The sequence below is a fragment of the Tamandua tetradactyla genome, chromosome 4, assembly GCF_023851605.1.
Source record: "Tamandua tetradactyla isolate mTamTet1 chromosome 4, mTamTet1.pri, whole genome shotgun sequence".
NCBI classification, from domain to species: Eukaryota; Metazoa; Chordata; class Mammalia; order Pilosa; family Myrmecophagidae; genus Tamandua; species Tamandua tetradactyla.
This window is the reverse complement of record NC_135330.1, coordinates 110,738,272-110,759,794: the sequence shown is the minus strand read 5'-3', so window position 1 is coordinate 110,759,794 and position 21,523 is coordinate 110,738,272. Positions and strand designations below refer to the sequence as shown.

General features: G+C 39.1%; 1 long non-coding RNA gene and 1 pseudogene across 1 annotated transcript; both read right to left on the bottom strand.

Annotated features, from left to right (window-relative positions):
* Positions 1-4,917: 4,917 nt before the first annotated feature.
* Positions 4,918-20,281, bottom strand: LOC143679271 (uncharacterized). The gene is made up of 4 exons (XR_013173623.1): positions 19,916-20,281; positions 11,271-11,346; positions 10,014-10,122; positions 4,918-5,200 (listed from the first exon to the last, which is right to left on the bottom strand). It is a non-coding gene; the product is annotated as an uncharacterized LOC143679271 (long non-coding RNA).
* LOC143679476 (pre-mRNA-splicing factor RBM22 pseudogene) lies at positions 5,298-7,098 on the bottom strand (annotated as a pseudogene).
* Positions 20,282-21,523: the final 1,242 nt, after the last annotated feature.

The window sequence follows — 21,523 nt, the reverse complement described above, 5'->3', positions numbered from 1 at the left end:
TTAACTATGAACATAAAGGACTTGTACATGGAAAACTACATAACATAGCTAAAAGAAATCAAAGGAGACCTAAATAGATGGAAAGATATTCCTTGCTCATGTATAGGAAGGCTAAATATAGTTAAGATGTCAATCTACCCAAACTGATCTACAAATTCAACACAGTACCAATCAAAATTCCAACAACCTACTTTGAAGACTTGGGAAAGGTAACTACCAAATTCATCTGAAAAAGAAAGAGACCCCGAATAGCTAAAAGCATCCTAAAAAAGAAGAACGAAGTGGGAGGATTAATACTCCCTGACTTTAAGACCTATTAGAAAGCTACAGTGGTCAAAACAGCATGGTACTGGCACAAAGATCTGAGCATTGACCAATGGAATCGAATTGAGAGTGCAAAAATAGAGCACCAAATCGATGCTCAACTGATTTTTGACAATGCCCCCAAATCCTCCGAACTGGGACAAAATAGTCTTTTCAGTAATTGAGCATGGAAGAACTGGATATCAATTGTCAAAAGAATGAAAGACGTCCTCTATCTTACACCCTACACAAAAACTAATTCAAAGTGAATCAAACACCTAAATATAAGAACTAGGATCATAAAGCTTCTAGAAGAAAATGCAGGTAAATATCTTCAAGACCTAGTAATAGGAGGTAGCTTCCTAAGCTTTACACCCAAAGCACAAACAACAAAAGAAAAAAATAGATAAATGGGAACTCCTCAAAATCAGATGCTTCTGTACCTCAAAAGACTTTGTCAAAATGGTGAAGTCAGTCGTCTCAATGGGGAAAATATTTGGAAATCACATATCAGAAAAAGGTTTGATTTCCTGTATATACAAAGAAATCATACAACTCAACAACAAAGGAACAAGCAACCTAATTATTAAATGGGCTAAAAATATGAATAGGCATTTTTCTGAAGAGCAAATACATATGGCTCAAAAGCACATGAAGTGGTGTTCATTTTCATTGGCTATAAGGGAAATGAAGACCAAGACTACAATGAGATACCACCTCACACCTAAGAGAATGGCTGCTATTAAACAAACAGGAAACTATAAATGCTTGTGAGGATGTGGAGAAACTGGGACACTTATGCACTGCTGGTGGAAATGTACAATGGTGCAGCCACTATGGAAGACTGTTTGGTGGTTCCTTAGGAAACTAAATATCAAGTTGCCATATGATCCAGTAACAGCACTACCTAGTGTATACCCAGAAGAGCTGAAAACACCAACACAGACATTTTCACACTAATGTTCACAGCAGCATTATTCACAATTGCCAAAAGATAGAAACAAACCAAATGTCCTTCAACACAGGAGTGGATCAACAAAATGTGGTATAGACATATAATGGAATATTATGCATCAGTAAGACAAAATGAGATCCAGAAGCACATGATAAAATGGATGAGCCTTGAGGACATAATGCTGAGTGAAAGTAGCCAGACACAAAAGGATAGATACTGTGTGATTCCACTTTTATGACCAGCATAAAGGTATAATCAGAGGTTTATAATACAGAATATAGGGGACTTAGAGATTCATAGAAGCTAAAGATGGGTGAACCACTAGCTAATGCCGTTCAACTCCAATGTAAGGGAATAGATAGGGGTGCAGGAGGTTCTCTAACAGGTCTATAAGTAATATTACCATATTGAAGATGAACAAGATTGAAAGGGGTTGTATAGACCTATGTGTCCAACTGATTAACACTAGAAATATGAATTAGTTCTTGCAAGAAGTACTTCAAAGATATGATTCTTGTACAAAGAATGTTTAAGTCCAGGGTACAGGGGGAAAACTGCTATTGCATGTTCAAAAGGAAACCAACAACACTACCATAGCAACAGCAGAGGTAATTATTGGGAGGAGAGGCAAGATTTAAGAGGAGGTTTAGATTTCCTATTTGGCAAGGTTGTGTTTATTGTTTTTCTTTCTCTTGGGAATAGTGAAATTATCTAAAATTGAGAATGTTGATGGACTGTGGACTTTGGGCCCTCTACATGATGTCCGATGAATGCAGGTGGCTGAAGGATGCACTGACAGAGAAGTAAATTGGCGAATGTTGGTGTATGCTTATGAACAAAGGTTGTGCTACTACAAAAGGAACAAAGTCTTGAGGCACGCAACGATGTGAATGAACATGTGGGACATTTGGTGATACAAAATAAGCCAGAAACAAAAGAACAACAGTGGTATGGACACCTGTAGAAAATGCTTATAAGAAACAGGGGCCTAGATTGTAAGCTTTTAGAGCAGACAAATTAAGTCCAGAGTAGTGATTATTATTTCTGGATTTTGAGAGGCTGTTTTATATATATAAACTGATATTTAGAGATAAGAATGAAGCCGTTCAGGTTGGGGTTAAAGTAATTCAGAACATAGGGGTAAGAAAGACAGTGTCTTTATTTTAGAACCATACATACTCTTTGAGACCATTGGAAGAAAGATTTATTTGGTCTGAAACTGAAATTTTATGTAGTGCATAATCTAATTCAACCTATCTGTATAGCTCATTTGAACAATTGAAACACAGGGATCCCAGAATAAGGAAGAGGTCCTTTAATCCTGCACGGATTATTGTAATGCCTGGATACATCCTAGAGTATATTAACCAGATAATTAAAAAGGATTGGCAAAGTCCCCTGAGGGATGGGAGAAAGAGTATGGAACTATTTACCCTTACCATCAGAGAATCCCCTGATACTGTGTCAAACTTTAAGGACATCCAAATCAATAGGCCATGCCCTTGATCTTGAGGCTTACTCTTGTGAAGTTTATGTAGGTAGTGGAGAAGCTTAGACTACCTGTAGGCATGCCTAAGGGTTACTTCTGGAGGACCTCTTATGTTGCTTAGATATGGCCTCACTCTCTCTAAGCCCAACTCTGTAAGTGAAACCATTGCCTTCCCTCTTACATGGTACATGACATCCAGGGGTGAAAGTCTCCCTGGCGACGTGGGAGAGGACTCCCAGGGATGAATCCAGACCTGGCACCATGGGATCAACAATTCCACCCTGACCACAATGGGGAAAAGAAGTGTAATTAATAAAGTATCGGTGGCAGAGAGAGTTCAAATAGAGTCGAGAGGCTGCTCTGGAGGTTGCTCTTACAGAAGCTTCAGGTAGACCTTGTTACCTATCATAACCTGCCAAACCCAACCAGGACCATTCCAGTCAATCCTAAGGAACACCTAGGGCAATATATAAGATTCCACAAGGGTTCCATGCACTAGAGTGACTTTCCAGAAAACTACAACCCCCAGATGGGTCCCTGGTCCAGGTAAGTCCTAAAACCTAAAGGGCCCAGCCTTTCCAGAACATAAGCTAGTTACATCTCCCTACCCCAGATTAGTGACAGACCCTTCCAATATGAAAAATTTAGAATGATCATAGCCCATGCACCCCTAAAGAGAGGTATGGAAAGATCAAAGATGATGGTGGAGTTATACAGAGAAGATAGGATTTAACAAATGAATATGAATGCTGAATCATTAAATGAATATCTCTTTTAGGGTACACGGTGGTTCAGTGGTAGAATGTCCACCTTGCATGCAGGAGACCTGGGTGCAATTCCTAGACTATGCACCCCCCCAAAAATGTTGATGTCTTTTAGTCTCCAGAATTTTACAGCAGCCAGAAGTAAAAACCTAAAATTGTGAAATTGTAACCCATGTCAAACTCTGAAATATGTTCTACAATTAATTGTGGTGCTGTGCTCTGAAATTTAAAGTTTTTTTGTAAATATGTTATTTTTTCACAAAAAGAAGGGAAAGAAGTCAATTGTGATGATAAAAAAATATTAGAGCCCTCTAGCCTTCTATATTCTGCAGCAGCTAGAAGAAAAAATATGAGAGGATCGTATGGTAGCCCATGACAAACTCTGGGATCTGTCCTGTAACTACTTGTTGAAGAGTACTTTGAAAACCATTGCTTTTTATTTCTTTGCTTTGTATATATGTTATACTATTCAATTTAAAAATTTAAAAATAAGAAAAGAATTCAATGTAATACCAATAGAATTCCAGCAGTCTTCTTTGCAAAAATAGAAAAGCCTATCCCAAATGTATATAGAACTACAAGGATCCCTGCATAGATTTTTAGGTTTGCTAAAGCTGCTACAATGCAATATACCAGAAATTTGTTGGCTTTTACAATGGGGATTTATTAACCTACAATTTACAGTTCTTAGGCCTTGGAAAATGTCCAACTCAAAGCAGCAACAGGGTGATACCTGGTCTCTGAAGTCAGGCTGTCAACATCTGGGGCAAAGACACATGGCAATATCTCCTTGTCCTTCTCTCCAGGGTTTTATTGCTTTCAGCTTCTGGCTTCAGTGGCTTCCTCTTTCAGCTTCTTTGGTGCTCATCTCAAGGAGCTTCTCTGGATTTCACCTCTTAGCATCTATATGTGTTTTATCCTCTTATAAAGGACTGCAGTGAGAGGATTAAGACCTACCTTTAATGGGCTGGGTCACATTTCAACTGAAATAACCTAAGTCACAAGTCTTTCATCCAAACAGTATCCAACATTCTTTGTTTCAGTTCATTAAAGTGTTTCACGGGAAGTTTTAAAAAATTATTTCATTCCAGACACCAAGCTTCTATGGTGATATACAGCCCCATGGAATTTACGTTTCCATCTGACTGACAGGAATAAATAGTAATTTTTGTCTTTTTGTTGGCATAGAGAAGCAGAGCTATCAGTCAGATTCCTTCAGTCAGAAATGAGGAAAAGAGAAGGAAAAAAGAGATCTGGGCTGTGCTGGGTACTGGTTTCTATTTGTCTTTCCAAGGATATGACTTCAGAAGAGTACAATCACACTCATGCCACTACAAATGATTAGAATTAGTAATTTGTTTTTAAGATGATAAAAAGGAAAATACCCAATGGACATAAAAGTGGGGAAAAGTTTTTTTAACCACACGTCAATTTTTTTTTCAAAATGAAAATACAAAATGAATACATAATTGGAATGGAAACTCTATTGGGCATCCAATTAATTCAATCATTTTCCCCCCATAAAGAAAAGAGGAACAGGCATTAGGTTTTATTAGTAATGTTATTGTAGTAACCAGATGTGTTAATGGCAGCTTATTTTAGGTCCATCAGTCCTTTGAATACATGTAGGAAAGCATAGCTGTCGTTCTCTGACTGCCCACTTGAGAATGCATTCAGCTACCATGGAAACTAAAAAGGAAGAAAAATGCATGTTAATTCCAAGATTCATTTACTGTAAAATGAGAGCACCCTTTCTTCTATAAAGCCCAAGTATGGTGACAATGTGCTAGGAGCTGCTGTATTTTCCAGCATGAGCTCCCATCCTCTGAGAATTGTGAGAAGGATGGTGGGTTGGTCTTAGACCCCTCATGAAAGGAAGAGGTGCTCCCATTGGGTGGAACATGTGTGGCCCAAAACCTGGGTATGAGGGCAGAGCGATACCAGGGGTTGTAGTAGGGCAATGTTCACCATGGCTGGAGGACAACTTGGGGGTAAGTTAAAGTAGTTGGCAAAGGCTTCTTCTGCTGCTGCAAGAGAAGGAGGAAAAACTCCTGGCAGCCCTGGAACAGGCTCTTACTTGATTCCAGAGTCTGTGATTCCGTCCTTCTCTTTTTCTTTTCCTCCAGTTGCTTGGTATCTTCCCCATTTCATGTTAAGCCTGAGGCCATTGACAATCAGCTTGTTAAAAGATATTTCCATTAAGTAGATATCACCTTGTTGTACAAGATGTAGTGGAGAGGCTGGAGGGAATTGCTTGAAAATGTAGTGCTGTGTTCCAGTAGCCATGTTTCTTGATGATGATTGAACAATGATATAGCTTTCACAATGAGACTCTGTGAATGTGAAAACCTTATGTCTGATGCTCCTTTTAGTTACTATATCAACAGAAGAGTAGAACATATGGAATAAAAATAAATAATAGGGGGAACAAATGTTAAAATAAATTCAGTTTGAAATAGTGGTAAATGAAAGCGAGGGGTAAGGGGTATGGTACATGCAGTTTTTTTTTTCTCTATTATCATTTTATTTCTTTTTCTGTTGTCCTTTTATTTCTTTTTCTAAATCGATGCAAATGTACTAAGAAATGATGAATATGCAACTATGTGATGATATTAAGAATTACTGATTGTATATGTAGAATGGAATGATATCTAAATGTTTTGTTTGTTAATTTTTTTAATTAATAAAAAAAAGTTAAAAAAAAAAAAAGATATTTCCACAGCCACTTCTGCAGCATGCCTTGTGGCAAACTGGATGAAAGCACATTCTATTAGACATTAGACAATTATTGTGTCTCTGCACAATAGTTATTGTCCCAATCTCTCCAAACTGGTAGAAATGATTTCTTAGATCTGCTTCAGTAATGGTATCTCCCAGACCACCATCATAGAGTGTGGTGATGGTCTTGCCCTCTGGTGGATCCAGACGAGGCATTGTTGAAGCCCACTTTAGAATCTTATCTGCCACAGGATCATTGATTCCATAATGCCAGCTTTGATATTCTAATCAGAAAGGAAGTCAGCTGTGTCATAGGCTTCTCATGTCTGTATGGACAGTCCTCTCCTCTCTTACATTCTCCTTTCACCCAGAAGAAGCAAATATGGGGTCAATTCTGTTTATAATAGGGTGTGGTCTGGGCCAGTTTGAGTAGCTTGTCGCCGGTGGATGTGGCTTTCCCCAGCAAACCAACTGGCTATGTTCCATCAGAGCCAGAAATATCTCTCTCCATGTTCTGTGTGTAGTACTCTGTTGACATCTGACTTTGGCATATTGTTCTTAAAAGACAATCTTGCTTGACCAACCTGGATGGGCAGGCCATCTTCTAGGTCCAAGAGGCAGGTCTGGCAGACATTCTTCAATTTGCTGCCGGTTTGGCAGACTCTGGTCTTCCTGAAATGCATGTGAACCCTGGGGCACCAGTGAAACACTGTAAATGGCCTGGCACAGATTTTGTATTCCTTTCCATACTTTTCTTTGGTCATTCGGATATACAGGTTTTGTCCAAGATATGTCTGGCATAGCAGGGGGAAATCCGCATCCTCCCAGTTCTGCCTGTTATAGGTGTTGGATCCCAGAGAGGTCACCATCTTGAGATTTCCAGAGGCAGCAGTGGCTTTGTAGCTGGGAAAGAGGACCGCCACAAACCCGTCAAGACCTGAGCCGCTGACTAATTGATTTTTGACAAGGGTGCTAAGTAAGACAATGGGGAAAGGACAGTCTCTTCAACAAATGGTGCTGAGAAAACTGGATATCCACGTGCAGAAAAATTAAATCAGACCTCCATTTTACACCATATACAAAAATGAACTAAAAATGGATCAAGGACCTAAATGTAAGAGCTAGAACTCTCTACAAGAACTATTAAACCCTCAGAAGATAAGATAAGGGAAAATTTGAATTGGTGCTTCCTGTAAAATGCCTCATTTCCCACCAGCCCTAGGCATCAAACACCACATGGAATAACATGGAAAGGAAGGCATCTAGCTCATGCTTGGGGGAAACACCATTGATTTGGGTATCTCTTCAAGACTGAAAGGCCATAAGCCTTTTTGGTCTTCATCTTACCTTGGCATAACCAAAATTTCCTAAATTGAGCATGCTAAAAAATAAGAACCTATAAAGTGATTTGGCACCAGAGTAATTCCACCAGATTACAAATATTTCCAATCTCTAATTACTCCCTTAAATTGATTTCTCTTCCTAGAGCCAAGTATCACCCCCAAATGTATGAAATGAATTATATTATTATCCTGATAGGCAAGAAAGAGATGCACAGAAATAATTTGCATTCTAAATCTTGCAACTGAATAAGCACTGATCAGGAACATTTTGCTTCTATCAAACATTCATGGTCAAAATATGTGTTTGCATCATTGTTTATCATTTAAATTCAAAGCTCCTGGAGGAGAACCTCATTCAATTTGCTTTTATAGGCAATGCACAATTCTAAACAGAAACAAATATTTGATAAATACAGTGATTTAAAATCAACTAACATTACCAGTCATCTACAGTGTGAATGGTAACCATATATTCCAGCATGAAAATTTGGACACATCATCTTGTGCAGAAATAGTTTGAATTATGAGCTTATGTTCATGAAAATCTGACAAATTAAGAAAAATGGTATTACACATGGCTGCACATCTAAAGAATTATGTTATTGAAAAGAAAACAAAAAAGAACTCGTGACTTTTATGATGTCCCTGGAAACCAAAATAAGTTTTCTACCCCTATTAGTGCAAGGTCACCTTGGGAGGGGAGGTCTTGAATTTTTACTAGTAATTTCATGGGGAAAAAAGGTATGAGAACTGACTCAGCGGTTCTGTCTGAATTGCTGGTCCTGCCTTCTCTGTGTCTATGACTGGCTTCATGCACCAAGAGATCAGGCTGGAACAGTTCAGATGCATATTTATCTACCGAGCATCATTTCCCTCTTGTAGTTTCAGAAAAAGGTGGTCTTGGGAAGTTTTTATTTCTGAGATGGAGGTATGGGAACTTATGCAGATATATGAAAAGGGTCTTACATGAAATAGCTACATATTTTCCAAATCACAGAGAACCCACTCAAAACTTAGCTTCATTTTTGACAGCCTGGCCCTTTCTTATGCTAGAAATGATACAAATGATGGTGGTGAGAATGCAGATTTTTCAAGGAAAGGCATAAGAAAGGGAAGTAATGTCCTCTGGAAAGTAATGGGGAAAGTAGGGAAATGGGTCCAGAGGTGGACATGCGAAAAAAATATAGGAAATACACTCTTTTTGCTGCTTCTGTCACTATGTAGTGTGTGCCAGTCAAACAAAAATGGCTGGCTACTGAAAGAGATAGGAATTGCTCAAGTTAGGTTAGAGGGCCATATTGTAGACTGAACCAACCTTTCTTCTTGATACACAATTGCTCTTGGTAATACAGAAATGTATCTCTGCTGCCGTCTTCATAATCGATTAATTTTACCATTTTTAATGTGTCCTTCTTATGGCAATAATTCTTGCTAAAAAGGAATATTTGTTGATGTATTTTCATTTTGTTTTATTTAAAACCAACTCTTAAAATCCAAAAATAAAATTTTTGTTGTGACAATATATCTTTGCATTTAAGTCATAAGAGCTAATATTAACAAAGTCAATATTTTCACACTGATTTCAAATTGCTTAAGGTACTGAGCAGTCTTGGGCATTTATCTTTGACCTGAATTTGAAATATAGAATATACCACCTTTCCTCCAAAAGAGTAAATTAAAGTATAAAATAAGTAAAAAAAAATACATGAAATGAGACCGTCCCAGAAAATCCAAGGACATCTATTGCAATAGTCTATTCTAAGCACTTTACATTCAGCGCCTCAACTCATTTTAAAATTAGTTTAAAAAAATCAATTATACATATAAAAATTTAATGGACCGATAAATGATATGAAAGAATCCACTTCAATAAACATTTATTGACCACTAAACCATAAGCTGATTTCTTACAAGTACATAAAAATAGGCAAGCAGATTCTAACCTCAAGAAAGGAAGAAGAGGTTAGACATACTCAAGTACTTATGACACAAGGAAGATTAAGATAAATGTCACTGAAGTTCTCCCCAGTTTGGACTACTATTTTTACTGGCAGATTGGGAGAACCAGGCTTACTGCTGTTCCTCAACATTTCAGGCCACAAATCAGGAAAGTGCTGAATGAAATGGATACTCGGGTTTAATTAGTAATGCTTGCAGAGACTGTTTAGGTGGTAGACTCAGAATATGGCACTTTAATCCCATTGCTTTTGTGCTCAGGTCTTTGGAGTTGGGTCACATGTTAATGTTTTAACTCATATGATGAACTACTTCCTCCTTCGTCTTCTGTCTAACTTGATCAAGGGGTCCCCAGACCAAATGGTCATGCAAAGTGTTTATTATGAATTTCCTCCTTTCCTACTATCTGCCTAATTATCAATGGGGGAAATGGAATGAAAAAAAGACTAAGTTGGCACTTGGGGGTTGTGAGGGCGAGCACATACATTTCAAAGTCGATGGACTTTGCCACCTCCGTACCACAGCTGGGTACACATGCAGTGTCTGGTCTTCCTTGGTCAACGAGGGCCAGAGGATACGTGTGTCCAAAATGCCCTGTGAGTTCAGAGAAGGGAGAAAACAAAAAGTTCTCATGAAGCAGATAGCACTTGAAATTGTGTTGAAACTAGAAAGATTTGGTAAGAAAATGTTTGAGAAGGGCTTTCTAGGCAGTGAGATCAGGGCCAGTAAAGTCTCAGAGCAGGAAAACATGACCAGAGAGAACTGTGACTAGACTAGTCCAAATAAAATACAGAAAATACACACACACACACACACACATACACACAAAGGAAAAAACAACTAAAAACATTAACTGAAGCCTCATTCTTCAGCGCTTGAAACTCCTACTTGAGGGCTGCATACTCAATTTTGTGAAAAATGGATGAATCGCAATCCATCAACTTCTGTAAGCAAATGAAATAATTGCCTTTATTTTGAGCCCCTACTCTGCTGGTTGGGCAAGTGATTTTCATCACAGTTTTTCTGTGTTCCTCTCCTCTCTTCATCGAAATGTTGATAGAGGGCTTACCTCATGCAAAGATATAAAGAAAAAGAGAGACCTTTGGATCCTTGAGCTTCTGCCCAGTTTATTGCAAAGATTTTTTTCCCCAGACTGTCAGCTCCTGAGGTTTTTTCTACAAAGCTGATCATGGTTCTACTTACCTAATAGAACAAGTGGGCACTTCCACCAACTCACACTCCCAGTGATGATGCTCAGACATCCAGCTTCCCTTTTTCTAGAACCTCACACACTCCTCCAAGGCCTTCTTACCTAGTGTTACTGCTGTTCAGAAAGTGGTACCTGTCTCTTACCACACCCTCACCACCCCACCACCCCTCTCTTCCATCCAGGGAAAAGGCCACATGAAGACCCAGAGATTGTGCGGACGTGTCTACAAGCAAGGAACATCAACAGCCACCAGAAGCTGGAAGAAGCAACAAAGGATTCTTCCCCGAGAGACTTCGGAAGAGCACAGCATTGTCAAGATGTTGATTTTGAACTTCTAGCCTCCAGAACTGTGAGCGAATAAATTTCTGTTAATTTTAAACCACCAAGTTTGTGATAATTTGCTATGGTAGCCCTAAGAAACAAATACAGATTTGAAGATTGTTACATTTTTTTATTGTAAATATTTTATTTAAAAATAAACAATAAAATTAGAACCATCAAAAATAGATATCTTGAAAAAGAACATAGATACCTTGGGTGAACCACGGTGGCTCAGCAGGCAGAGTTCTCACCTGCCATGCTGGAGACCTGGCTCCGATTCCTGGTGCCTGCTCAAGGTGGGGGAAAAATAGATATCTTAATTAGCTTATTCATTGGCATGTTTAAACGTAGTATTTAAATAATCAGTATAAAGCCTGTATTTGTACAGTAAGTTTCAAAAACTGATTTAAAATTAAGGCAAATAAGGAAAAAAAACTGCAGATACAGATACCAGAATTTTTTAAATTCTAAATATAAAACACTAACTTAAATACCATTTGATTGGTGGCCAAAATTGTGAATGTTCTCAAAATATCAAGTAGAAAGTTATTCCAAATATCAACCTTGTTATAATAATGACCTATGCTACTGAACATTTTCAAGTTTTTTATTTCAGGAAAATATAAAATGCAAATGTTTTAACAATTAAAATGAAAATTTTGTCTTTTCTGACATCATAACATTTAAAATCTATTTTATCTGATATTACTATAGCTTTTCATGCTTACTTTTGGTTACAGTTTGCATAGATCATCTATTTCCATCCTCTCACTTTCACTCTATTTGTATCTATGAATCTAAGATAAGTCTCTTATACGTAATATATAGGTAAGTCATATTTTTAAATCCATTTTGCCAATCTGGGTTTTTTAATTGGTAAGGTTAGTCAATTAAAATTCAAAATTATTACTCTAAAGATAGTTCTTGAGTCTACAATCTTATCCTATAGTTTGTTTTAGAACTACCAAAAATGGATCATAGTTAGCTTATCCATAAGCATATAAAGTATACAAATAAGCATTGTAAAGCCTTTGTTTGTACAGTAAGTTTCATAAACCAATTTAAAATTAAGGCAAAGACAAAATCTACAAATACATTAATCAGAGTTTCTTAAAATAAAATATTAAATGCTAATTAAATACCATTTGATTAGCTGACAAAACTTTGAACGTTCTCAAAATATCAAGTAGAAAATTATTACAAATATCAACTTTGCTATAGTAATGACCTATGTTACTGAATGTTTCAAGTTTTTTATTTCAGGAAAATATAAAAATACAAATGCTTTCAAAATTAAGATATGAAAATCTTGTCTCTTGATATCATAACATTTAAAACATATTTTATCTAATATTATTACAGATGCTCATGCTTTCCTTTGGTTACAGCTTGCATAGAACATCTATTTCCATCCTTTTACCTTCAACTTATTTTTGTCCTTAGTTCTAAGATAACTCCCTGATGAGCAGCATATAGATAAATCATATTTTAATCCATTCTATCTTTTAATTGGTGAGTTTAGTCCATCAACATTGAAAATTATTACTGTAAAATCAGTTCTTGAGTCTTTCACCTGATCCTGTCATTTTTTTTTTTTTTTTTTTAAAGGAAAGACAGAGAGAAGGAAGGAAGGATAGAAGGAAGGAAGGAAGGAAGAAAGGGAAACATTTTTAAACATTTTCTTGTTTTATTGTATTCTGTTTCTCCGTTTTTGTTACATGGGCTGGGGCCGGGAATCGAACCGAGGTCCTCCGGCATAGCAGGCAAGCACTTTGCCCGCTGAGCCACCGCGGCCCGCCCTGATCCTGTCATTTTTATTTGCCATATCTATATATTCTTTTCCCTCTCTCACTTTTTAGCCTTTAACTTACACATGCTAATACTCTTCAATTCTGTAACCTTCTCCAGACTTCCCTTTCTAGTTTTTTTTCAGTATACAGAGTTCCCTTTAATATTTCTTGTAGGAAAGATTCCCTACAGTCTTGGAAAATTCTTGCAGTCATTGTTTCATCTGTGAAAATTTTTCTCTCTCCCTCAACTTTGGAAGGATAGAAATTCTTGACTGGAAGTCCTTCTCAGTCACAATCTTAAATATATCTCTCTTGCTGTCTTCATGACTGTTTCCTTCTCTTCAAGATTTAACATTCTGATAAGTACATGTCTTAGGGTAAGCCTGTTTGGATTTATTCTATTTGGGATTCGTTGGGCTTGTTTGGTTTAGACATTTATGTCATTTATAAGGGTTGGGAAGTTTTCCTCATTACATCTTCAGCTACCTTCCTATCCCTTTACTGTTCTCTTCTTCCTCTGAGACACCAACAGGTCTTATACACTTCATGTTGTCACCCATTCTCCTGAGATCAGGTTGCATTTTTTTCCATCTTTCTTGTCATGTATTCCTTTGAACAGTCAAGTTCAGTTGTCCTGTCTTCTAATTTATTTATTCTTGCTTCTGTTCCTTGAAGTCTACCATTGTGAGTCTCTAATATATTTTTTATTTTGTCTACAGTATCTTTCATCTCTGTGATGTCTGGTATTTTCCTACTTATTATTTCAAATCTTCTTCATGCTCCTCCAGGATCTTCTTCATATCTTTTATATCTTATGAACAACCTTGATTAGTTGTTCCAAATTCTGTGTCATCTCAGGTGTTTTAATTTGGTCATTTGGCTGAGCCATATCTCCCTGTGCCTTCACATATTTTATGATCTTCTATTGAAGACATGGCATTATAATATCTTAATAAGAGTATTTTGCAGATTTATTTCCTTCCCTCATCTAAGATTTTGTATCTGCATATACTAGCTTTGAAGATACCCTTTTGGACTGGGTTTGTCAATCCTTCCCCATGAAACCGAGTCCCTAATCTCAGTGGGGCGGGGGGAGTTGCAATTCAAGTTAGGGCTTTGTTTGGGAGCCAGGCAGGTGACTTGTCAGACTGGAGTTTCCTCTTCTCCCCAGCACATGGCACTCCTGATCCCCCTCATCCTATTAGGCCCACCTGTTCCTTCTTGTAGGTATGAGCTGAACCAAGTGGAAACCCGACAGAACTCCAGTCAGGCCCGCCCACCTCAGCACATGCCCAAATCTGTCAACCCTAGGGATGCAGGATGAGCTGCAGGAACTCCACCAGAGACATCTCTCGAACAGCTGATGAATCTAGTGGCCCCCAGATCTCCTTCCAGGATGGCGCCAGGCTGCGGGACTGGGTTTTCAGCTCCACCCACCCACAGCCAGTCTGGAAATGTCTGGAGGCCATTCACAGCACTCAGCTTGGTCAGCTAACTTAGCCTCACTTCTCTGCCCGCCCAGACCTGAGGTCTTCAGGCCTCTGTGAGGGGAGGGGAGAGGCATCAAGACCCAAACAGGTCTCTTTCACAGGTTGGATGTTGGACTGGAACACCCCATGTGTCCCGGTCTTCCCTGGAGAAGGGCCCCCAGTCCTTACCAAAAAAAAAAAAAAACAAAAAGTCCAGGTGCCCACAGCAGTGTGTCCCAACGGCAGGGAGCAGGTAGGCATTTTACCTTGACTAAGTGGACTCTATGCAGAAGAAAAGCACGTCTGCTATCTTCCAAGTTCACCACGGGAACTCCTAGCTACAAAGCCGAACCGAAGATCATCCTAAGCCAGCTGCGGAGTTAGGTAGGGTCTTGGCCGAGCACATTCACCCTGTTCTCTCCATCCCAGCCTCCCTGGATTTTGGCCCAGGGCCTCCCTTTTCAGGGTAAAAGACCTTCATGATCACTGGCACCCTGAAACCACTGTTCCGGACATTTTTCTATCACATCTCTCATTGTTACATGGAGCCGGAGTGAACTCAGCCTCTCCTACTCCACCATCTTGCCAGAAGTCAGGTTGCTACAGATTTGAAAGTTACTGGAGGTTTTCCCAAGACTGGCTTCAGCAAGTTATTACAATGTGCAGACATGTCTCAAGAGATTGAAAACTGCAGAGATGGTGTGCAGACTCCGCTTTCAGAAAATCTGGTGTAAACTAAAAAGGAGAAATGAAATTAAAGAGATGGTTTATAAGGAAGAACACAGTGAGAGAGATCAAAGGACAACTCCAACACTTCTACAATTCTTTGGATTTGGGTTAAAATCACGCCTACTTCTGGGTCTTTGCAGGCTTTTCTACCTGCTTGGCATGTTCTTTCTTCTATCTCCACTGCTTAACATCACTAAGCATCAGTTTTCTCATTTTTGAAATGGCGCTAATAAATGTACCCTAAAACTGGTACGAGCAAAGAAAATCAACTTATAAAAGGCCCTAGATTAGTGCCTGTCACATAATAGATAGACCTATAGTAACAGTATTTCTCTGAGAATTGTGCTTAACAGGAAAACATAATACACACAAGTAGTAGTATGAAGCTGTTAGGTACTCCAGAAAAGACCATGTTCTTTTAGTCCATTCCTGTGTGTGCAGACCTATTGTAGGTGGGACCTTCTGATTAGGTTATTTCAACTGAGGTATGACCCAGCCCACTCAAGGTGGGTCTTAATCCTCTCACGGGAGTTCTTCATATGAGGATAAAACATATACAGAAGCTAAGAAATGAAATCCAGAGAAGCCCACAGAAAAAGCCCCAGAGAAATGGAGACAGGGGCATGCCTACAGAAGCTGAACAAGGAAGTGACAGATAGAGAAGCCAGAAGCTAAATAAATGAAATATGGAAGAGAAGGACCAGTAGACATGGGCATGTGCCCTCCCATGTGACAGAGAAGCCAAGCTCACCAGTAGCCCATCTTCAGAGCCCAGGTATCATCTTGTTGATATCTTAATTTGAATTATAAACCTGTAAGCTAATAAATTGCCATTGTTAAAAGCCAGTCTATTTCTGGTATAGTGCATTTCAGCACGTTTAGCAAACCAAAACAACACAATGCTACCATAGGCAACAGAAAAGTACTGTTTCATATTGTCAATATTGGAAAGGTAATGACTGGTTGCAAACATGAGGTTGTTTACGCCCCTGGGGAGCCAAAGGCAGCAACAGTGACAAATGGACCAAAGGAAGAGACAACTGGAAGGGGTGCTTATGAGTGAGGGTGGGTAGGAAGGCAGTAGGTCCTCCATCATCCCCATGAACTGCTTCGAGCCACTTCGAAGAAGCCTACACCATAAGTGAAAAGTTAGCCTAAAAGTGGGTACCCTGTTCGCCTCTTCCAATGACTGGAAAACATTTGACCTCCTATTTCTCCAAACAGTTTTAGAAGCAGTAGGAAGGACTATATCATCGAGTCATATTCCTCTGGGCAGAAATCTGGGGAACTGCTCCTTGTTCTACCTCTAGTTGCTAAGCCATTTAAGCCATATAATGTCTTTGATCCTTAATTTCTTTTTCAAGAAGGGATTGGTCTAGATAGGTGGTTCTCCACAAGAGTTGCACCACCCCGTAGGGGAAAGCTGGGGCATGTGGTTGTCACAATAATTGGATTGTGCTGCAGGTATTTAGCAAGTACAGGCAAGAATGCTGCACATCCTGCAATGTTTAGCTTAGTGTGGCACAACCAGGTATTGTCCTGCATCCTGCACAATTTTCTAACATCCCTCTGACATTGAGGTTGGTAAAAAACAAAACACAATCTCATTAGAATTAATAAGGTTAGAAACTACTTAGCTCTTTAATATATAAAAGCAGTTTTTCACATTTTTAATGGACTTACCAGTTTCTATTCCAATATCCACCTGTACCTCTGCTCTGGCATTTTTCATTCTACTCATACAGAATAGCTTCTGAACAACTTCTTCTAAATCTCAATGTATTCATTGTAAGTAGTGTAAGTGTCTGGATACTATATTATGTCTTCTAGAAGAGAATATCACTTGGATTTATGTATTGAAATATATTATCATAAATTACTTTCATCTTATTTCTCACTTACAGTTAGGGAATATCAAAATTATGTGTATATGTAAATTAGTTGTTCTATGAATTTGATTTTAGGGTTGTACAGGCAGGAGCGTTTCAAAATATTTGTTATAATTGGTGCCCAGGGGTTTATAAGGCTGAAAATGCACTAGATTTTGCTACTTGTCCACATTATCTTTCTCTGAAGCAAACCATGGGAATAATTAGAATATTTTATTTAGTGAAACACTTTACTGCATTTAACTTACATATTAGTTTGCTAATGTGACCGGAAAGCAATATACCCAAAATTGGGCAGCTTTTTAAAAGGGTATTTAATAAGTTACAGGTTTGCAGTTCTAAGGCCATAAATATGTCCTAACTAAGGCATCCAGAGAAAGATTCCTTGGCTCAAGGAAGGCTGATCTGGGAAGGCATGTGGCTGGCATCTGCTGCTCCTTGTATCCAATTTATTCCTTCCAGAGTCTAATGTCAGTGGTTTCCTCTCTAAGCATCTGTGGGCCTTTACTTAGCTTCTCAGGGACAGAACTCTGGGTTCTGGCTGACTTAGCATCTCATGTGACAGTACATGGCTATGTCTGCTGGCCTCTGCCCATGTCTAGGCATCTGTTCTCTCTGTCAGCACTCCAAAAATCCCCAAACATCCATTCTTCTGTCAGCTCTGAAGCAACGGTTCTCCAAGTGTCTGCACCAGCTCTGTGCTTTCTTCAAAATGTTTCCTCTTTTAAAGGGCTCCAGTGAACTAATCAAGACCCACCCTGAATGGACAGAGTCACATCTCTGTGTACCCAAAAAGCCACACCCACAATTGGATTCACCACATCTTCATGGAGATAATATCAACAAAAGGTCTTCACGCCCACAATTGGGGGTGTTGCAATCTCTGTGGAGATAATCTGATCAAAGGGTTTCCACCTTACAGAATTGAATCAGGATTAAAGGACCTGGCTTTTCTTGGGTGCACAATTCTTTCAAACTGGCCTAGCTTCGATGTAGGCTTTTTATACTTTTAAACCATGAGGGTGATATGGGTGTTGAACTGTCTCCCCATAAATAGACACCTAATGCTTGAATAACCTCAGTAAATTATCAATCAATAATGGGAGTTTGGTTGGGCTATAATCACATCTAATCCCAAAGTCTTTTCACTAAATTAAGACACACGTAGGGCATGTCCATTAAGCTGATTTTCAATGATCTATGAAGATTTTTCTCCTTTATTAGTTCTCTGAACATCATACCCAGCTTCCTGTGCCCCAGTGGGCCCCCATGTCCTGACCCTGCTGACTCTTCTTAATTTGTTTTGCCATCAAAAGAGAAAAATGAAACTGGGTTTCAAGAAAAACAGAAGTTTCTGAAAGAGCTGAATTGGCATGTCAAATAGAGACAGCTGAAATAACTTGTGTTTTGTCACTATCTGTATTTCTCAAAAAAAAAATCACCATCTGGAAATTGTATACCATTCTACAGTGCTTGAACAAACTAAGCCATTTATTTTTGTTTCACCTCTGCAAAAAAAAAAAAAAGGCATTGCAAAGAATAGAGAAGTAATGCATATTTTTAAGGGTTTCACTCCTTTTTTTTTTTTTTTTGCAGAAATGTAAGCTTAATTATTTCTCTGTTACTAGGTTAAATTTATTTATCTATTACCTGAGGCACAATACTTAATTGACTCAATTCCAAGTGTAGTCTCTCAAATTCAGTGATCCCTTAATCACTTAAGGTTAACATTTTACTTTTAGGATCGTTCTCACTCCCCTTATTCTGCAAGATGCAACATTGTTAGGGAGGGTCTGTCCACTCAGCGCTCTTGGTCTGCTCTGCGTAGCCTATGCCGAAGGCTCTGTCGCCCTCTAATGTTGATGGGCTGCTGGGAAGCCACATCCCCCAGCAGAGGTGCACGGCCCACAAGACCAAGGCCAAGACTGATTCTCAAGACCACATCTGCACCCTTCCTGCTCGCTGTGTCTCAGTCAAGGCGCTCTTGACCCACAAGGAACTATCCAGTGTTTCCCACACCCCACTGAAGTTCGGGAGAGCTCAGATGAGTGTACACTAAGAGCCCTCTGTCCAGGCTGAAAGCAGCCATCTTTGTTCTGCCGGCTTGTAGTGGCTAAGGATGCTTCTATTGGGCAAAAAGACAACCCCGATTGTAGTGTTGATCTCCTTTACTCTTGGCGGTCCATATTTAAAGGGGGAAGGGTTCCTTCATCTTCTGCCTTGCCCAGGAATTTCCCCAAGAGCTTAAAGGGTGAGGCACAAAGCTTCCTTTACCAGGCTCTAACTCCTTTACTTTATCTCCCTTTCTCTCCTTCTCTCCACCTCCAAACTCCGCATGTACCTACCTAATTTGGATTAGCTAACGAGGAAAAAGGATTCTCTCATCTTTTCCAAATCTTAAAAGTAGAATTAAGGCTTTGAGAAATTTAAATGCCCTTACTGACTATTTCCTCTTTGAGTTCCATCTATGAGTGGTGGAGTAAAACAAGCTTTTTCATTGATTGCTATGAGTATTAGATGACACATGCTTTGGGAATTAAGTTTCATGAGGTCTAAGCAGTAATTCTGTTTCTGTGAATCTAATTTAAGAAAATAACCACAAAAATGTTTTTACACAGAAATGCTAAGTACTGCATTATTTATAATAGCCCACAATGAAGGCCTTCTATGTACAGAAATAGAAAAACAAAAAAAAATGCAGTACTTTTATGTGATTCAGCAGCATGCAGTCATTAAAACTTATGTTTAATAAGGGACTTAGTGACATAGTGAGGTGCATGCTATAGAAAGTACAAAAAGAAGTGTGAAACATACACCATATATCCTAACCCAAAATATTATCATTTAGACATGCAGTCAATGTAAAAATTATCACTGGGTTGCAAAATATCTCAGTTCAATAAAATATATCATAAAAATTAATATCACCATTCATTTCACTTTTTTAATGTGACTACTAGAAAATTTAAAAGTACATACGCAACTTGCGTTGTATTTCCATAAGACTGTCCTGCTTGGGAGACTGGCACCAGCAGAAAGTTCCAGCAACATTGCCGAATTTCAGTAGCACAGAGTTAGACACATAAAGGGAGCCATCCTCAACACAAAGATATTTTCTGTGTGCAACAGCTACTTTTGTCTCTTAAATGCAAGCTATTTGCATCCTCCTCGCCCCCAATCTTCTGAGCACACAGTGTGAGGACTTCTAAGATGCAAACCTCTCTTTACCTCATTCCTTGAGTATTTGCTGTCACCTGTTGTTTACTCTCTGTGAGAGGAAGTCCGTGCCTTGTTTCTACCAGCTGGGCAGTGACTATCAAGGGGTGAGCTGCCCCTGAGGGATTGCAGGCAGCAGAATCTGTGGTGAGCAAACAGAGCAGTAGTAAATATTTTGTAATGCCCATATTAAGTGTAGATTGTCTCTGCATAAAAAAAAAACAATGCATGAGTATAAAACCTATTCACCTGATTCCTTGTGTATTCATACACAGTGGCATTTTGTTCCAAGAATCCTCAAAGCAAATCCCACAAATCCTAAAAGCTCCTTTCAGGAAAAAGTCCCATCCCCCCACCTGAGCCAAGGTCAATGACAACAAACTCAGCCTCCACTTCAAACTTCAAGCCTCTGGGAAAGAAGAGGCAGGGGTGGAGACAAAACCAGGAGGAGAGACACGCCCCAAGAAGCAGGGACCCTGCTGCTGCCGGGTCCTAGACACTTGGCCCCAAACTTTGACCATTCGGACACACAAGTAGCAAGAACAACCTCTAAACTTAAGCTGCACTGACAGCTGGGACTTTGAAAAACTGATTTGTTATTGCTGTCGTTTTTCTTTTAGAGGAATTGTGCAAGTCAGCAAAACACAGAAAATGAAACTGCTCTTCTGAGCCTGACAGAAGAACCATATACCTTGATAAAGAGGACACTAATCCTTTAGACTGCCATCTGCAGCCAGCAGGCAAGTTTGCTGCACTGTTTATTAAAGAGTACACATTTCTGTATTTCATCTGTTCTAATGATGGCTATTATTCATCAAAAGTTGCTTTTTAATTTTTTTTTGGCTTATTTTCAAGAAGAATTGATGAGCTCATTTAATTTACAATGAAGGAAATATCCTAATCAGAAAGTGGGAGCACATTAAATTTCTCAAAACTCTGCCTCTGTTAAATGACAACCTGGCTGTGTTCATTTGTCCTCTGGGTTTCTTTAGAGCTGTGTCTCTAACCAGATCAACAAAGCATTCATTTCTTATTCACCAAACTGCGAGTAGGAAAACCTCAATTTTTCAGAAGCGCTGCTGGATATAACCAACCCTGCAACTGATTGGTGTAGCCATCTGAGACTTTTGATTGCATCCTCCTCTCATCTGACTAGCTTTGTAGTGTTGTCCCCAGAAAGCATCAATCAGGATTCCCTGCAGCATCTTCCCCAGTTTACTGTCCTAATGCTCCTTCTCCTTTCATAAGTTTCCTGGCAGCACTTGCATCTTGGTTGATTGCTTCTCTTATCGTGTCTCATCTGAGCCAGAGCCACGCAGTGGGGGCCAGGAGGGGGTTGCAGTATTAGGAATGACATGAAAGCTCCCTGTG